Source organism: Scyliorhinus torazame, chromosome 25 (genome assembly GCF_047496885.1).
Source record: "Scyliorhinus torazame isolate Kashiwa2021f chromosome 25, sScyTor2.1, whole genome shotgun sequence".
In the NCBI taxonomy this organism is placed as follows: Eukaryota; Metazoa; Chordata; class Chondrichthyes; order Carcharhiniformes; family Scyliorhinidae; genus Scyliorhinus; species Scyliorhinus torazame.
Window position 1 is genome coordinate 34,149,060 of NC_092731.1, and position 16,406 is coordinate 34,165,465.

A 16,406-nucleotide genomic window follows, 5' to 3' on the forward strand; every position below is an offset into this window, starting at 1 on the left:
CTGGGGGAGACGGTATCATGGCGGTAAAGTCAGTGGATTCATAATCCAGGCTCTGGGGACATGGGTTCAAATCCCACCATGGCAGCTGGTGGAATTAAACCATCAATTGTCGTAAAATCACTAATGCCCTTTAGAGAGGAAATCTGCCATCCTTACCCAGTCTGGACTGGTAATTCCAGATCCACATCAATGTGATTGACTCTTAAGTGCCCTTTGAAGAGCTCAATTCAAGAGCAATTAGGAATGAGCAACAAATACTAATCTTGGCCACGATGCACAAGGAAAATGAAATCAAGGTCATGTTTCCTAATTCTGAGTTCCCTGACCAATCGAATGAGTTTCTCCATATGTCCTATCATTTTTTTAATTCATTCATGCGATGTGGCCACACTGCCAAGGCCAGAATCTTTTGCCCATCCCGAATTGCCCTTGAGAAGTCAGGATGGTGAGTGACTTGGAGGGGAACCTTGCAGATGGTGGAGTTCCCATGTTTCTGCTATCCTTGCCCTTCTAGATGGTAGTGGTTGTGGGTTTGGAAGGTGCTGCCAAAGGAGCCTTGGTGAGTTCCTGCAGTGCATCTTGTAGATGGTACACACGGCTGCCACTGTGCATTGGTGACAGATCGAGTGAATCATTGTGGAAGAGCTGCCAATCAAGCGGGGCTGCTTTGTCCTGGATGGTGTTGAGCTTCTTGGGTGTTGTTGGAACTGCACTCATCCAGGCAAGTGGAGAGTATTGTCTGTGTGGGGAATATCTCCTGAAAACATCTCAAGGCCGAGGATAGGGAAGCTTGAATCAGCCATCCAGAAAAGTCTTGCGAAAAGGAGTCTTGTTCAGGTTTCGTGGATTTCCATAGCAGTATGGACGTGAATCTGAGTGGTTCCGTGGTATACTTCACAAAAGTGACAGTGAGGATTCTTTGCTGCCAGTCCGGATGAAATGATCAGTCGAACACCTCGTTACTTTAACATATGTTTATTTCTCGGCCGGTGCTAAGACCACTGTATCTCTTGAGAGTTACAACAGTAAGCCAAAATCAATACATCTAACAGCAGTTCTTATACAGTTTTTGGTTCATTTCTGAGGGCAGCCCCCTCACATTCCATTTTGCTGAGGGCAGCCCCCCTCGCATTCCATCTGTGCCTTTAGCTTAATTATGATTATCTTCAAGCCTAGCGCAACCATTCCCAAGGCCGTTACTGCAATTTGTTTGGTACAAAAACAAGTTTGCTACCAAAAGCCTGTCTTGACATTTCTTCACACAAAGCTTTATCTATCATTTTGTTTTCCAATAAAGTTCCAATCCACCTTGAGCCAAACTCTCATTCCCCCCTTTTATCGTTTCATGATAACTTCTAATCCATAGTCAACCATCTCAGTCTTTCCCATTCTATTTGCATTTCTATCATTTCCTCATATTCCTCTGCACTTTCTTTCACATCCATTAACTCTTCAAGGCGCACTTCATGTTGCTGCATTAACTGTTGAGAAATTACTGCTGCACTGACACTTTTACACAAGCATTTCATTAGGAAGCTAAGCATAATTATTACAAGTATTACAACTACCAGGATTATCAATCCATGCACTAGGTAAGACCCCCATGATCCGGCAAACAACCAATCTAACCACCCATCTCTTGATATTTCATGCAGTTTCTTAACCTCTTTGCGGATATGATCCACGAGGTGGGTGACGTTCTCCGAACTATCGGGGATGTAGGTGCAACATTCCGAACCGATAACGGCACAAGTCCCACCTTTGTTTGCAAGGAGGTCATCGAGGGCCATTCGATTTTGTAGGGCTACGGTTCTTATTGCCACCATTTCATTATTTATCTCAGTCAATGCTTCAGTGGTGTAGTTTGCTACCTCTTCCAGGATTTTTGCTATCTTCCTTATTTCCTTTATTGCAAGAGCTACCCCGATAGGGTGAAGCAGGATCCCAAAGTATCGTTGCGTTTTGGTTATTTCTCTCTTTTGTCGCTTCATCATTTGGTAATGGTCGCCTAAATTGGCGAGGTGGTGTATAAAAGGGACTACATACCCCAGATAACAGGATCCCGTCCAATTCTCTGGCAGCCAGGGATATGCCTTGTGGCCACAAATAAAGTACGTCCCATTGTATGAAGTGAGTTTGTCCACATCAAACCCTTGGACCATCAGGGAGTACTTGAAGGTACCTGTCCCATTTGCGTATGGGACGTCCAGTGTACACCCATAAAACTGAGGAGACGTATATACGGGATAGACCTCGGATATGTTGGCCACCACAAATCTGTCTCTTAGTCACTCCACTGATGAGTATGGTCCGATTGCATCGTTGTACGTAGGCCGAACATCCGTCCGCAGGGGTCACATTCCAAGGTCCTTCTCCTGGGCCTTAACTGGTACACTGTAAGCTGTCTCCTCGACAGAGGCGATGAGTCCATCTTCCCTTGGGGCCATAGGTTCTTCGCTTGGCCTCTCCTCCCGTATCCAAAAGTCCCAGCAGGGTTACAATAATAAGGCTGTCCTTCATCCCGTGAATGATGCTGAAGTTATTACCTAGGGCTCGAAACAGAGGGTTATTCTCTATTGCATTTTCACAACCTTACAATGGTGGATGTGGATCCAGGCATTTCTGCCTTCTACTTTTACAGCAGTGGGAGTAGTGAGTAGGACCTGGTGTGGCCCTTCCCATCGGGGTTCTAATCCTTTCCTAACCCAATTACGAATCAGAACATACTCCCCCGGATTAATAGTGACAGAACTGGACAAGGGAGGTATCTCCTCATAAGCGGCTCGTACCCGTAAATGGAGGCCCTTTAGTACTTTAGTCAAGGCTATCACATAGTTGGCCATTTCAGTAGTCATATGGTGAAACTGTACTTCCTTATGTTTCCCTTGATCCCAAGGAGTACGCAAGGGTCTTCCGTATAAAAGTTCGGCGGGACTCAGTCGCGTCTTTCCAGCTGGGGTTGCACGTATCTGGAAGAGGGCAATAGGCAATAATTTGAGCCAAGTGGCTCCAGTCTCTGCCTGTAGTTTTGCCAGTTTTGTTTTTAATGTCTGATTAGCCTTTTCTACCATTCCCGCTGCTTGGGGTCGGTATGCGCAATGTAATTGTTGTTTTATTCCCAGCTGAGTACAAAATTCCTCATTGATCTGTCCCCCAAAATGAGGTCCATTATCAGAGCTTAATCGATATGGAATCCCAAATCTAGGAACAATTCCTCGCGTCAAAACTTTTACTACCATGGAAGCTTTGTTATCTACAGTGGGGTAAGCTTCTATCCATTTGCTAAGTACATCAACAATAACTAATACATGTTTATAACATTGGCATCTTTCCAACTCAATGTAATCCATCTGGAGTGTCTCAAAGGGACCTTCCGGTAGCGGGGTCCTACCCATTTCACAGGCTATTGCTTTACCAGGATTATACTGCTGACATACTAGGCAACGACTGCTAATGTTTTGTGCTATGTCTTGCAGTCTTGGATGCCACCATGTTTTGAGCAATACATCACCCGTAGCTCGCGCACCACAATGAGTTGCAAAGTGAACACATTCGGTGACCCAGGCTGCTAATGCATCGGGCATACAAGTTTGCCCTGCCGGGGTGACCCACAATTTGTTTACCGGATCATAACAACATCCCAATTCTTCCCATAGTCTTTTTACACAAGCAGGAGCGTCCTCCTGTAACTGAATGACGTCAGTGATGGTCGGCATTGGCTTTTCAGAGGGAGACTGACCCTTAGAGCTTTTAGTCTGGCTCATCATTTTTGGTACCACCATGTCTTTTAAGCGAGAAGCCTCATTGGCTTGGTGGTCCGCCTGCCGATTACCCGCGTCCACCAGGGTTTTGCCTGTCGTATGGGCAGCGCACTTTATTACGGCTATTTGTTTAGGGAGCACTAAAGTCTGTAGTAATTGTGTAACTAACTGTTTGTGGGATATCTGAGTGCCTGTAGATGTAAGAAATCCCCTGTTCTAACATAATTGACCAAAGTCGTGTGTGACTCCAAATGCGTATCTGGAGTCTGTGTAAATGTTTATTTTCTTATTCTCTCCTAACACACACGCTCGGATAAGTGCAAATAGCTCGGCTTGTTGGGCGGAGAACGGCGTTTCAAATGCTGCTGCTTCCAGGGTTTCTCCCTGCTGATTAACAATTGCATACCCTGATAATCTATCCCCCCTTTCACCGATGGATGAACTACCATCGGTGAATAGGTTCAGATCACCATTTGGCATTGGAGAATCAGTGAGATCATCGCGTAATGACGCATTGTCTTGTAGGAGAGAAAGACAGTCATGAGTCGGGGACTCAGTGGCGTTAGGCGGGTCGGAAAGGAAACTAGCAGGGTTAATAGTAGTGCAGTGCCGGAACTGAAGTTTCGGGTTATTGAGGAGATAAATCTCATATTTATTTTGACGCGCTATAGTTAGGTGCTGAGTATGAAGTTGACCGAGCAGGGCCGTGACTGAATGTGAACTATAAATAACAATATCCTGCTGAAGAGTGAGATTAGCCGCTGACTGGAGACTGTTGTAAATAGAGGCTAAAATCTGAGTATAGCCAGGATAGCCGAGTGCAACTGGATCAAGTTTAGACGAGTAATAAGCTATAGGACAGTGGCGATCCCCATGTTTCTGGGTAAGTACCGCCGTGGCACAACCGGCTAAAACAGTACAATAAAGTTGGAACGGTGGATCATAAAGGGGGCGTCCTAATGCTGGCGCCCTCATTAAGGCGTCTTTTAGCCGATGGAAGCCCTCTTGGGCTTCCATACTTAACTGGAACTCTCCAGCGTTATTGGTGTATGGGGTCAATAGCCGGGTATCTAGGGCGATATTCGGAATCCATTGCCAACAATAATTAACCATCCCGAGCCATTTACGGAATTCCTTAGCCGTTGTGGGTTCAGGGTACTGACAAATAGGCTGAACTCGCCTTGGTGATAGCGCCCGTGCATCGGCGGATACCCAGAAACTGGACTGTTGGTTGGGCTACTAATACTTTGGCGGGTGACACAACGTATCCTAAAATTGAAAGGTAATTTAATAATTGAGCCGTATCTTCTTTACAACTTTGTTATGACGGGCTTGCGATCAGTAAATCGTCAACATACTGTACGAGGGTGGATCCCCTTTTAATTCCAGGGGCTGTAATTGTTGTTGGAGACAGCGGGAGAATAGAGTAGGCGAATGTATAAATCCTTGAGGCAACCTAGTCCATGTGTATTGTTGATTTTGATATGTAAAGGCAAAGAGATACTGTGAATCCGGGTGCAAGGGGAGGGCGAAAAAGGCATGCTGGAGATCCACCAGGGAAAATGTTGTCGCGTCCGCTGGGACTTGGGCTAAAATGTGGGCTGGATTTGGGACCAATGCGTGAAGGGGTTGCACAATGGCATTAATTGAGCGCAGATCTTGGACGAGGCGATATTGCTCTGGCTTGCCGGGCTTCGGGACTGCTCGTATAGGAGTATTATAAGGAGAGTGACACGGAACCAAAACTTGTTGCCGAATAAGATTCTGTATAAGTGCCTCTAGTGAATTCTACAGGGATAGTCAAGAACTGTCAACTTAAGAGAACTGTCATTATTCTGAATATTGCTTTATTAATTTTAAGAAACCAACATATCTTGCTAGTAGTGCCTTCTTTAATAGAATCGACAAATTCATCTACAGAAAACCTATATGTTTAATAAGTTATTGTGTTTGATATTTTAAAATAAATGTTTAGAATTAGCCTGGAAATTAAAACTTCAAACAATGTGGAAGCTGTTTTTTAAAAAAACAAAACAACTCTAATTAAAGGCAAATCTATATTCCAAAAGAACAGACCGTTCAAGGACATTTGATAACGGGAATTTGGCAGCAATCCAACTTTTACTCCCAGTCCATTTGAGTGACAAATATTTTTTTTTTTTAAATTTAGAGATGCGAATGACATCATTCCAAGCTATACGCCTTTTTGTCTCTGCAAGAAAATTAACCCTTTCAACAAGCTTTTGTGTATAACCCAGAAGATGTCAAAGTGCAGAATGTTGCACTTTCATTCCCAATAACTCTAAAGAAGTTAAAGATTTGGCATTACATATCCAAAAAGAAATCAAAAAACTTGATCCGCCCCAATTTATCTTCCAACTGTACCCCCAATCGATGAATTTGAGCTGAAATACTATTATTGAAATGTTACTGATCAATCAACTGTTTGACTGTATTATTAACATATTGTATAATTTATTAATACTGAATCAGTAGTATCAAATTTGATTAATTTATTAATTATAATAATTATTTTGAAATGCCTGGTTGTTGGGCCCCGGGGGTTGGCAGGGTTGTATGCTGTATTGGGAACTTGCCGGACGGGGAACTGACACTGCGGTTGATAATCGTCTGGGTAATCAGGGAAATCCACCTCCGGTGCCCCCTCTTTTCCCGGGACCAACTCATGATTCATCTGTGGGAATTGATTAGCATGGGTTTTAGAACGTGGGGCAGCACGGTAGCCTTGTGGATAGCACAATTGCATCACAGCTCCAGGGTCCCAGGTTTGATTCCAGCTTGGGTCACTGTCTGTGCGGAGTCTGCACATCCTCCCCGTGTGTGCGTGGGTTTCCTCCGGGTGCTCCGGTTTCCTCCCACAGTCCAAAGATGTGCAGGTTAGGTGGATTGGCCATGATAAATTGCCCTTAGTGCCCAAAATTGCCCTTAGTGTTGGGTGGGGTTGCTGGGTTATGGGGATAGGGTGGCGGTGTTGACCTTGGGTAGGGTGCTCTTTCCAAGAGCCGGTGCAGACTCGATGGGCCGAATGGCCTCCTTCTGCACTGTAAATTCTATGAAAAACGAGTGCGAGTCGCCGGACCTCCTTGCGACGGTGGAGGTGGTGATAGTGGCGGGGGGGCGGTGGATAAAGGGCTTGAATGTAAGGTGGAGGCGGTCGTAGTGGCGGTGTAACGGTCGGTCGTCCCCTATTTTGCCAATTTTCAGGGTCATCCTCATCGTCTCCCTCGGTCAAGGCAAGGCCGGCCATTTGACCGTACGGTCCTGATTTAGAAATGGGGCGTTTTACAGACTTTGGTCTTTTTCTATGGTGGGCACATTCCTTTTTTCAAAACCTCCGCAGTCTTAACAATTCCCCCTTCTGTTAATTCAATACCCAATTTTAAAGCGTTAGCCTGCCAATTAGCCAATAAAGATGTATTTTTAAAATTTTTGGCAGTACTCCCGCCATAACTTCTTAGCCGTGGAGCTACGGTTATGTTGCCAAATAATCTGCTGTGCCTCTATAACCGTAGGCAAATCTTTTGATCCTCCCAGGGGCCATTCCCCTTTCCCAATTTCTTATGCAATTTTCCCGATAACTGCCGCAGCTGCTGAGAATGTTCCGGATACTGTTCACAAAGAGTTTGAAGCGCGCTTCCACTATCAGAGGCGCTATCTAAAGTATTACCCATTGTCTCCTATCCTCGGATGATCCTTGTGGTTACCTATTTAATTTTGGTAGCGATCCTAAATCGCCTATTCAATCAAGAATTTAAACAGGGTTATTCTGCCCCGTTGCCCAATCAAAAGGCTAAATCAAATTGTTCGAAAGTGACTTTTAGAAGGTCAAAGTCTGGAAATGAAACATGAAAAGAGAGAGAGAGAGAGGACTGATTTAAGCAGATTGACAGACTCAGAGAATTAAAGACAGAACTAACAGATTTAAGAAATTGTTCGAGTGTTCCGACAGGGCACACAACGGTCAAGCCCTGTTTATTATGTTTCCTTTAGGTGTTATCCGCACCACCATTTAAATTTTATGATATATAATTTGGACAGAGTTATCCGTTCTCCGTAATATTCAATCTGATCAACCCGAAGTGTGGAACAAGTCAAGACACCGGTTGATATACTTATTTATCGAAAACCACCTTTTATCGCGAAGGTATTAGGCAACCCTAAGGATCATCGTCATTCATCTACCCAGAGATTTAAGGAGGACTCTAACCTCCCAAGGTTTCCAACCCGGGACTTTAGGAAGGATTTTAACCTCCCAGGGACTCCAACCCGGACTTTTTAGGGTGGACTCTAACCTCCCAGGGTTTCCAACCCGGGACTTTAGGAAGGATTTTAACCTCCCAGGGACTCCAACCTGGACTTTTTAGGGAGGACTCTAACCTCCCAGGGTTTCCAACCCGGGACTTTAGGAAGGATTCTAACCTCCCAGGGACTCCAACCCTTTCAACCCTTCTTCGTAACGGGTTCGCCGGACTGCTTTGATTTCGTCAGAGTCTCCTCCGAAACCGAACAGCAGGGCGTGGCCACACTCGGGACAGCAGAGGGGGAAACCAAAGTGGTAACAAGGGTACTCACGTTTGGTGGCCAATTCCCTCCTCAGCGTCCGAATGCGATCAGTCTGTTACGCCGTCAGGTTCCAGGGAGGCTCCTTGAAATCCCACTTCTGACACCAAATGAGGATTCTTTCCTGCCAATCCGGATGACATGATCAGTTGAACACCTCGTTACTTTAACATATGTTTATTTCTCGGCCGGTGCTAAGACCACTGTATCTCTTGAGAGTTACAACAGTAAGCCAAAATCAATACATCTAACAGCAGTTTTATACAGTTTTTGGTTCATTTCTGAGGGCAGCCCCCTCGCATTCCATTTTGCTGAGGGCAGCCCCCCTCGCATTCCATCTGTGCCTTTAGCTTAATTATAATTATCTTCAAGCCGAGCGCAACCATTCCCAAGGCCGTTACTTCAATTTGTCTGGTACAAAAACAAGCTTGCTACCAAAAGCCTGTCTTAACATTTCTTCACACAAAGCTTTATCTAACATTTTGTTTTTCCATAAAGTTCCAATCCATCTTGAGCCAAACTCTCAACAGCAGTTTTGTTTCCTGTAATATTACTGAATTTTTATAGTTAAAAATCTAGAAAGGAGTATTGCCTCAAAATACAGTACAGTCAAAATACCGTGGGCAGCACGGTAGCATGGTGGTTAGCACAACTGCTTCACAGCTCCAGGGTCCCAGGTTCGATTCCTGGCTTGGGTCACTGTCTGTGCGGTGTCTGCACGTCCTCCCCGTGTGTGCGTGGGCTTCCTCCGGGTGCTCCGGTTTCCTCCCACAGTCCAAAGATGTGCAGGTTAGGTGGATTGGTCATGCTAAATTTCCCTTAGTGTCCAAAATTGCCGTTAGTGTTGGGTGAGGTTACTGGGTTATGGGGATAGGGTGGAGGTGTGGGCTTGGGTAGAGTGCTCTTTCAAAGAGCCGGAGCAGACTCGATGGGCCGAATGGCCTCCTTCTGCACTGTAAATTCTATGAAAAAAATCACACTCTTGACTTGTGTCTTGTAGATTGTGGTTAGACTTTGGGGAGTCAGAAACAGATGGTTGGGCCTAGGACACTACCCTGAGGAACTCCTGCAGTGATGTCCCAAAATGGAGATGACTGACTTCCAACAATCACAACCATCTTCCTTTGTGCTCGGTATGACTCCAACCAGCGGAGAGTTTATCCCCTGCTTGCAAAGGACTGCAGATTTCTCAGGCTCCTTGATGCCATACGTGGTCAAATGTGACCTTGATGTCAAGGGCAGTCACTCTCACTTCATTTTAGGGGTTCAGCTCTTTTGTCCATGTTTGAACTAACGCTGTAAATGAGGTCAGGAGCTGAGTGACTCGAGCGGAGCCCAAATATCTGAGATCAGCACATCTTTAACATCTCAATGAGGTCACCTGTTAATCTTCTACATTCAGGGGGATATAAGCCTAGCCTATGAGACATGTCCACATAATTTACAAAAGTTATAATAATAAGTGCAGAATAGAGAATCTGAATGGGGACTTCTCATCTCTCCGGAATATTCTTTCCTCCTTTTCCCTCTTTTTTTTTATTTGTTCCTGGGATGTGGCCATCACTGGCTGGCCCAGCATTTGTTGCCCAGCCCTAATTGCCCTTCAACTGAGTGGTGTGCTGGATCATTCCAGTGGGGAGCAGTTAAGAATCAACCACATTCCTGTGGGTCTGGAGTCACATGTAGGCCATGTAGCCACGTAAAATGGCTGACTCCCGATTAGAATGGCCAAACCCCAATTTAAAATGGCGAACGGAAGAGGCTGATGTGAAAACCAGCCAACAGGACTCAAACAGACAGCTGGAGGTAAAACAGTGTATTCGCCTCTGGGGAAGTCAGCCCAGACCGATACCTGCAGCCATCAACATCACAACAACCCAGCCATCTGCATTTTAATCAGCCAGCCCCGGGAACAATTGCTACAAATTAGCAACATAAAGCCGACCCAGACCTTTCGGCGCCAGCAGGGGCTGACACAAAGAAAGGTAAATGACCACCCCCCGATCAAGGAATCGCTCCAGTATTGGAGCATATCGAACCAAGTGATTGGGACCAAGTCCAATCACTTGGAACCAGGTACAAGGTCCGCCCCAAGAGGCGGGAAGCCCCTGGGGACTATAAGAATAGGAGCCAAGTTCAACTCGACCCTTCTTCTCCTCGACACACCCTTCGAGACCCTTGCTGCTGAAAGACCGTAAGTTTTACTCCAACGATCGATACCAGATAGACACTCCTGACTATCGACCTGTATCAGCTTTTGAATCCCGCAGGCTCAGAACCCATTCGAAAGACCATTCGTTTCCCTGACCTGGTGGGCCATTTCCAAAGTTAAGTATTGGCCTGTTAGTGGTAGGTAGTAGTTTAGAAATAGAATTATTGTATAAGTATTTATTGCTGTATATAATAAATGAGCGTTGATTTAACTCTTACTAAGCGGTGTGTTGCATTATTAATCATTACTTGGACTTGAACCACGTGGAGGTATCAGAAAGATACCTGGCGACTCATGAGCAAAGGTGACAGAATTAGAGCAAATAAACTAAGGCTAAAATGAGCAACAGCCAGACCAGGTAAGGATGGCAGATTTCCTTCCCTGAAGGACATTAATGAACCAGATGGGGTTTTTACGACAATCGGCAATGGTTTCATGGTCATCGTTAGACTTTTAATTCCAGATTTTTATTGAATTCAAATTTCGACATCTGCCCTGGTGGGATTCGAACCCGGTTCCCCAGAGCGATCTGAATTACTAGTCCAGTGACAATGTTCTATGTTCTATTATGGACGATAAGGGAATAGTGTAGATGGGCTTTAGAGTGGTTTCACAGGTCGGCGCAACATCGAGGGCCGAAGGGCCTGTACTGCGCTGTAATGTTCTATGTTCTGATACAAATACACCGCTGCCTCCCCACAAAACAGTAAACCCCTAATCCGCACTCTCTCTGTCTGAATTCCGAATTTATCACAGATTCGGATTTTCCTCCCTTTCTCTCCTGAAGGTACCGTGTGACAATGGAGTTTGTTGCCTTTTTACCTTTTATGTGAACCACAAGCTGTTTCTTATATTGACCAAATGACCACACAACCGGTATGTTAGCTCAAAAACACAGTTTATTAATAACACAAGACTTGTACCTCTTTGCAAAAATACATGCAGCTCCCTACTAAACTACACCTAACAACTAAGATGACCTTTACTTAACTTCGAGTGACTGGCACTGTGCGAGATAAGGCCTTTTATCCGGGTCCACGTGGTCAGTTGGAAGTCTTCAGGTTCGTCTCAGCTGAGCTAGTCCTTCAGGAATGGTCGCGGGTCCTTGAACTTGGTTGTTCTACTACAGTTGTTCACACACAGGCCGGCCCAAAAGAGACCGATCTCTAGTGCGCAGGGCTTTTTATCCTTCATCTCTTTTGTGCCCTTTTGGCCAATCCTTACTCCAGGTCCAATGGATCGATAGGGTTTTCGATCACCCTCATCGGTCTTAGCCAATTAGGGGGCGGATACCTCGATGGCTGGGTGGGTCCTGGCTGTCATTATCCCAGGTACGTAGGTCTTTTCCAAATAAGGGGGGGTGGTGTCGGTTAGTCTGCTATCGTTGATGGTCCTTAATGCGAATGCTATTGTCTTGAGAAAATGATAACTGATTCTCAATGGATGCAAGTTTCAGCCAAGTCTGTATTTTTTGCACAATACACAGAGACGGTGGACCTATCTGTGTCTCAAATTGACCACAATTCCCATGGTCCTTTTCAGGTGGCCATTTTACATGATTACAAGTTCAATACCAGTCACTGTTTGGTGGTATCTAAGGAAGGATGTGCTGGCCTTGGACTTGGAAAGGGTCCAGAGGAGGTTCACAAGAATGATCCCTGGAATGAAGAGCTTGTCGTATGAGGAACGGTTGAGTACTCTGGGTCTGTACTCGTTGGAGTTTAGAAGGGTGAGGGGGGGGGGGGTCTTATTGAAACTTACAGGATACTGCAAGGCCTGGATAGAGTGGACGTGGAGAGGATGTTTCCACTTGTAGGAAAAACTAGAAGCAGAGGGCACAATCTCAGACTAAAGGGATGATCCTTTAAAACAGAGATGAGGAGGAATTTCTTCAGCCAGAGGGTGGTGAATCTGTGGAACTCTTTGCCGTAGAAGGCTGTGGAGGCTAAATCACTGAGTGTCTTTAAGACAGAGATAGATAGGTTCTTCATTAATAAGGGGATCAGGGGTTATGGGGTGAAGGCAGGAGAATGGGGATGAGAAACATATCAGCCATGATTGAATAGCGGAGCAGACTCGATGGGCCAGTGGCCTAATTCTGCTCCTATGTCTTATGGTCTTATGCTGGTGGGATTCAGTCCCAGTCAGTTTGCCTTCCAGTACTTTGCCAAGTGGGAGTTCTGACCATGTGAGCCTATATAAGGAGATGCCAGCATTTCGACCTTGGGGAGCCTTTAACACAGTAAAACATCCCAATGGAAAAATGGCAAAAGAGTCACCAGTCAGAAATTGGCCAAGTAACCAAGTCATTATGGCCAAGTCACTACCCACAGCAGCCAATCTGATGCATGGACCATCCGGATTGACAGGCTAATCAGCCAATGATTGCTGTTGTTGAGTAGCAGGATACGCCAGATCCTGTTTGGGCCTTGCCAGAGTGGAATGCAGTGTCCTTCAACCTTCTCAGAGTTGGCTGGAGGGTGCCGGAGTGCAACAGGTTGGTGATAGTTACTTTGACGCAGGTTCCCCTCAACACCCCCGCCCCACCCGCAATCCATTCCCACACTTCTTTCTCCTGTAAAATGGGGCTGGTTTAGCACAGTGTGGGGCTGGTTTAGCACAGGGCTAAATCGCTGGCTTTGAAAGCAGACCAAGGCAGGCCAGCAGCACGGTTCAATTCCCGTACCAGCCTCCCCGAACAGGCACCAGAATGTGGCGACTAGGGGCTTTTCACAGTAACTTCATTTGAAGCCTACTTGTGACAAGAAGCAATTTTCATTTCATTTCGTAGGTGGCCTCCTTGTGGGGCTCAACCTCTCTATTTCAATTCATAGAATCCCTACAGTGCAGAAGGAGGCCATTCAGCCCATCGCATCTGCACTGACCCTCCGAAAGAGCACCCTATCTAGGCCCACTCCCCTACCCGATCCCCGTAATCCCATCTAACTTGCACACCTTTGGACACTAAGGAGCATTCTGGCATGGCCGATCCACCTAACCTGCTGTTATGGGAGAGATGTTTTCAGAACCCCAAAATGTATCATGGAGTTCAACCAACCCCCACCTTTAATGGATTGTTGTTTTTGAAGCACACAGCTTGTTCCCCAGGTGTAGTATTACAATTATGGACACGTGGTTTTTAAAACAAAACAATGTTTATTCCATGAACTCAAATTAACCTTTCAAATAAACATTGGATCTCTTAACACCCCTTACTTCAAAGATAACTCCGAAAATAATACAATACTACCCAATCCTGCAAACTGTTCCTTTACACATCCAAAAGACTTCACCTTCACAAAAACAGTAACACACCAGGTTACAGTTAATATATATTTTCTGTTGGATGGCAGAGATATATCAGCTTGGTTGACTTCAGCTCCAACACCTTGCTTTTTCTTCATGTAGCTCACAGCCAAAAACACAGTCACACCTAAGCTGCTGTCTGACACTGAAACTAAAACCCAGAACTAACCTAAAAATGGCCGAACTGAGCTTAGCTCCACCCACTCTCTGACATCACTATTTTCTTAAAGGTACATTGCTTAAACATCCATTTCTTAAAGGTACTCTCACATGACACTGCGCTAGAAATAACTCCTGGATCCCAAACTGTTTTAAGCACAGCTCCTGCCACCTCTCCTTCTCCCGGCTCCTCACACCTGGCCAGTTTTGATGGCAACAATTCTGTTTCTTTCAATTAAAACCTGTAAAATCAGAGCCTCATATATTCTAACCATTTTCTACGGCCAAAAACCGCTGCACATCAGATAAATTGAAAGATCAGAATATTTCAGAAAGTATGTTTGTCCGTACTGCAATCGAGAACAGTGTCAATGTAGTTCTGAGAGTTAAAAATAACTGTGATCTCTGGATAGCTGCAACCACATCCAACAATATGGCAAGCCATCCCCTATTTTGCTGATCACAAGGATTTTCTGGTTTAGTATGTTTGAAACACAAAAATAGGAGCAGGAGGAGGCCATTCGGCCCTTCGAGCCTGCTTCACCATTCATTATCATGGCTGATCATCCAACTCAATGGCCAAATCCCGCCTTCCCCCCGATATCCTTTGATCCCTTTCACCCTAAGAGCTATATCTAACTGCTTCTTGAGAACATGCAATGTTTTGACCTCAACTACTTCCTGTGATAACGGATTCCACAGGTCGACCACCCTCTGGGTGAAGAAAGTTCTCCTCATCTCTGTCCTAAAAGGTCTGTCCCGTACCCTCAGACTGTGATTCCTGGTTCTGGACACCCCCCCCCCCCCCCCCACCCCCACCACCACCACCATCGGGAACACCCTTCCTGCATCTACCCTGTCCAGACCCGTTAGAATTTTATACGTTTCTATGAGATCACCCCTCATTCTTATGATCCCCAGCGAATACCAACCTAACCGATTCAATCTTTCCTCATACGTCAATCCCGCCATCTCAGGAATCAGTCTGGTAAATCTTTGCTGCACTCCCTCTAGAGCAAGAACATCCTTCCTCAGATAAGGAGACCAAAACTGCACACTATACTCCACGTTTGGCCTCACCAAGGTCTTGTCAGAGGTCATTGACTCTTTGAAAGAACCAGTGCTGATCAGGGACCTGAAGCATTAACTCTGTTTATCTCTCCACAGATGCTGCCCGGACTACTGAGTATTTCCAGCATTTTCTGTTTATATTTCAGATTTCCAGCATCTGCAGTACTTTGCTCCCTCGTATGTGCCCCACGCTGGGCATTTTATAAGTATGGTTAGATTTGATTTAAAATGAGAAAATATTTATCACACAATGCAAAGTGTGATTTTTCTGTTAACAAAGTCCACTTGTGTGGAATGAAATAGCACATTATTGCAGGTCAATTGGTTGGTGCTAATTTATTGCAAGGTATGCCATGTTTAAACTTGTAGTGAAACCCGGAGTCACGTGTCAGTAGAATATGTCACTACTAGTTCAAGTTATTCACATTTGTACATAGAATTGTTATTTGTGGCGTTTATGAAGTTCACATTTCTGGATGTTGCTATCCAGAAATTGCATCGGGTCTGGTTCAAAGAAGCAAAGCTGTTTGCAGGAAAGGAATAGCCATGGTCATAGAATCATAGAATCCCGACAATGCAGAAGGAGGCCATTCCTAAAGAGCACCATACCAAAGCCCACTCTCCTTCCCTATCCCCATCAGCCCAGCTAACCTTCTGGACGCTTAGGGGCAATATAGTTTGGGCAATCCACCTAACCTGCACATCTTTGGACTGTGGGAGAAAACCAGCGCACCCAAATGAAACCCACGCAGACACGGGGAGAACGTGCAAACTCCACACAGTCACCAAAGGCCAGAATTGAACCCGGTACCCTGGCGCTGTGAGGCAGCAGTGCTAATCACTGTGCCATCATTGTGTACAATCGGCTGACGCACAGGTTTATCACACTTTCATAGAATCCTTACCGTGCAGAAGGAGGCCATTTAGCTCATCGACTGCACCAACCCCCTGAAAGAGCACCCTATCTAGGCCCACTCCTCCATCCTATCCTGTAACCCCACCTAACCTACACATCTTTGGACACTAAGGGACAATTTATCATGGCCAATCTACCTGACCTGCACATCTTTGGACTGTGGGAGGAAACCGGAGCACCCGGAGAAAACCCACGCAGACACGGGGAAAAATTCCAAACTCCTCACAGACAATGACCCAAGGCCAGAATTGAACCCGGGTCCCTGTTGCTGTGAGGCAGCAGTTATTTTCTTTTTAAATATATTTATTCAAATTTTTCAACAAACCCCGCCCCCCCCCAACAAAAAGAAAGAAACAAGAACACAACAATCAGAAATTATACATTGGATTTCCCCCATGTA

At 45.4% G+C, this 16,406-nt stretch overlaps 1 long non-coding RNA gene across 1 annotated transcript; it reads right to left on the minus strand.

The window, feature by feature from the left end:
* Positions 1–959: 959 nt before the first annotated feature.
* On the minus strand, positions 960–8,443 carry LOC140402473 (uncharacterized). Its single transcript, XR_011938143.1, has 2 exons — positions 8,355–8,443; positions 960–2,552 (listed from the first exon to the last, which is right to left on the minus strand). It is a non-coding gene; the product is annotated as an uncharacterized lncRNA (long non-coding RNA).
* Between the last annotated feature and the right edge of the window lie 7,963 nt (positions 8,444–16,406).